This window comes from Microtus ochrogaster, chromosome 1 (genome assembly GCF_000317375.1).
Source record: "Microtus ochrogaster isolate Prairie Vole_2 chromosome 1, MicOch1.0, whole genome shotgun sequence".
In the NCBI taxonomy this organism is placed as follows: Eukaryota; Metazoa; Chordata; class Mammalia; order Rodentia; family Cricetidae; genus Microtus; species Microtus ochrogaster.
The window spans coordinates 21,497,035-21,500,608 of NC_022009.1; the positions used below are offsets into that span (position 1 = coordinate 21,497,035).

The 3,574-nt window shown below is 41.4% G+C and overlaps 1 protein-coding gene across 2 annotated transcripts in view; it reads left to right on the forward strand.

The window, feature by feature from the left end:
- Positions 1 to 3,574, forward strand: part of Psen1 (presenilin 1) — a 52,528-nt gene that overhangs the window by 30,031 nt on the left and 18,923 nt on the right. The gene's annotated exons all lie outside the window — the stretch shown is intronic.

Sequence of the window (3,574 nt, forward strand, 5' to 3'; positions counted from 1 at the left end):
GTGTGTGTGTGATAGAGGCGGGGAGGAGGGAGGGTGTGTGGTGAAGCTGTGCTTGCCAGTGCACATGCACAGTGGAGAGGACAACTTGGTGAAATAGGTTTTCTCCATCTTTCCATGGGTTCTAGTTATCCAATACTCAAGGTGGTAAACACTTGCATTCACCTCTTGAGCCGCTTCACAACCCTCTCGTCTTATTATATACTTGACTAGTAAAGAAAAACGTGCCTTATATCTGGATCTAAGTTTTAGCTGTTTTTCTTTCCTTTCATTCTGGAGCATGTTTAAAGTACCAAGATATGATTGGGAAACAGATGTTTCCATGTAAGATCATGTAGCACAACAGTGGTGGTGCACGCCTTTAATCCCAGCATGCTGGAGGCAGAGGCTGGTGGATCTCTGTGAGTTCAAGGCCAACCTGGTCTACAATAGTGAGTTCCAAGCCGGGCGGTGGTGGCGCACGCCTTTAATCCCAGCACTCGGGAGGCAGAGGCAGGCGGATCTCTGGGAGTTCGAGTCCAGCCTGGTCTACAAGAGCTAGTTCCAGGACAGGCTCCAAAACCACAGAGAAACCCTGTCTCGAAAAACCAAAAAAAAAAAAAAAAAAAAAAAAAAAAAAAAAAAAAAAAAAAAAAAAAAAAAAAAAACCAAAAAACAAAAAACAAAAACCAACCAACTAACCAAACAAACAAAACAACACAAAACAAAAAAAAATAAGTAAAACAAAACAAAGATCATGTGGCTTCATTATTTTAATTTATATTGTGCCTGTGGCATTCCAAAGGGATGTGCCCTAAGACTTTTGTGTATATCCTTATTGACAAATAGCACTATAGGATGCTGCTGTTAAACTCAGCAGTGACTGGCTAGCTCACTTGAGAACTCTCAGCACCATTTGTGTGCTCTCTTGCCCTGGCTACAGGGAGAAGGTGCAGTAATGATGAGGTCGGCCTCCAACCTCTCCTCCTCCTCCTCTCTCACTAAGTGACGGCTTCCTGAATTTCAGCGCATACTTCAGACTTGTATCCCAGAGAAATAACAAGTCACTGCAAGTCATAGACGCTTAAGATCATTCTCAAATAATAGGAATATTAAGTGTTAACTCTCTAGATATTACAGTCTAATTTCCTCTGTGTATTTTTTCTGTGTATTCTTAAACATGGTTAAAATGTATGGTCAGTGTGTGTCTTTTTCTTAACACTTTATTGGCATAAAGACTTAGAAAATATTTTTGTAGCTATGTAATATTTAGCTTGGTAAGTATAATTTTTATCTTCCGAGCTCTCTGATTTCGGACATTGTTTCTGTTCACTACTGTAAAGGTAATGTCTTTATGAATAGACTTTTTCCAGTTACTTCCTTAGGGTAAAATCCTAAACTTAAAATTTTAATCATCTAGAAGATTTTTGGGTTGTTTTTTTTTGTTGTTGTTGTTTATATTTTTTCTGAGACAGGGTTTCTCTGTGTAGCCCTGGCTGTCCTTGAACTTCCTCTGTAGATCAGGCTGGCCTCAAACCCAGAGATCCTCCTGCCTCTGTCTCCTGAGTGCTGGGATTAAAGGTGAGCGCCACAACTGGCTTTCTACAAGTTTTTAACTCTTAGTGTGCCAAATTTGTTTTTAGACTTATTTATTTTGTTTTATGTGTATGAGTACTTTTTATGTACGTACATGCATATACCACATATATGCCTGGTGTCTTCCAAGGTCAGAAGAGGGTGTTGAATCCCCAAGAACTAGAGTTAGATGTTTCTGAGCCACCATGTGGGTGCTGGGAGTTGAACTCTAATCCTCTGGAAAAGCAGGCGCCTTAACCTGCTGAGCCATAGCTCCAGAACCATTATTGTTTTGTTTTTAAGATTGATTTTTCATTTATGTGTGTGTGCATGTTTGTCCACCACATATGTGCAGGCCAGAAGAGAGCCTGGGGTCTCCTGGAGTTAGAGGACTGATGAGCTGCCTGACGTGGGCATGGAAACCAGATCACGTCCTCTGGAAGAACACTGAGAACTCATAGCCACCCAGCTAGCACGCTAGCCCATGACATTATTTTTCAAAAAGATTTACAATTTGTATTGATCACCAATAGCAAGTGGAATATCTGTATTTTAACCTTCACCAGCATAAATTTCGCCCCTTTTAGTAAAACACCCTTAGTTAAGCCAAATGTGGTGACATATATATTCATCAGAGACAGATAGGTATTTGCGAGTTTGAGGCCAGCCTGTTCTATTACTAGTTGGGGCTACATGGTAGAACCCTGTACCATGTACAAAATAAAACGCGTGCACACACACATTTTTAGAGGGTGAAACTCAGTTGACTGCTAGTCAAAATCAAATTATTTTCTATACCCATGGCTCTAAGCTCATAATCTAACCTTGCTAGATGAACCTTTTAGCGCCTGGTGGTGTTAGCCTGACACATAAGCATTGTGGTCTGACATTTTGTGGAGGCCACTGAAGAGGAAACGTGTGTGATGGCGAGAGGTCGTCAAACATTCAGAAACAGAAGCAAATGCCTAAGCCCTCCCTTCCTTGAATGTTGTGTTCTTTAGGGTTCTCAGCCCATCCCACTGCGGCTGTGTATGTGTGTCTGCATGCAGTGTTTACCGGCCAGCCCCTTTCTTGGCTTAGTGGGCACATTCTGGAGCTTCCTGATTATAGGCTAGGCTTTTTCTTTGATTCCTTTCCAGACTTAATTAGGGGTGGGATTCTGCCTTCTCCCAAGTTTATTCCCTCCCACTCCTAGATTTCTTGCTTTTCTTTTTCAAAATCACCTGTGTGCCTGGATAGAGAGGTGTGGATTCAGCATTGTATTTCCTGAAGTCCCCCCCACCCAGTAATTTTGGAATATTATTTCATTTCTGTGAATTTTAACATTTTCATATATAGAAAAAAAACCACCGTCTGTAAGCTACCTCTACTTCCCTCTAATTTTTTTCTATGCAGTGACGACAATATAGCAAACTCTGTTCACATCTGCCTTGTTGCATATGGAGGCCCGCTGTTCTCTCAGCTTTACAGTTGAGGTGTGGAGGCAGGGTCGCAGTTGCTGTGAGTCAGAAGGAGGTGGCTCAGTTTGGGAATTTTAGTCCAGAATTTGGCCTTGATTGACTCATAGCCATTATGTAAAAATCCTCTCAAATCTTGTCCTCAATTCCTAAAAACTGCTTTCTCTTTCTGTGCCTCATGGAAACTATTTACACATGCTTGACAGTATTTCCCTGCTTGGGAAGTTATGTTCCCACGTATGTTCTCTGCATTAAAGGCTAAAAATTATAATAAACATGTAAAACTTTCAGTGGGGTTGGAAAGAGGGCTCAGTGATTAAGAGCTATTCCAGATGGCCCAGATTTAATTCCTACTACCCACATGGTGGCTCACAACCATCCATAACTTAGTTCCAGGGGATCAGATGTCCTCTTCTGGCTTCTTCAGGGACCAGGTGTACACATGGTGCATAGTCATACATGCAGGCAAAACACTAAGACACATAAAATAAAAGTAAGTAGTAAAATCTTAAAAAAAAAAAACTTCAGCCGGGCAGTGGTGGCGCACGCCTTTAATCCCAGCACTC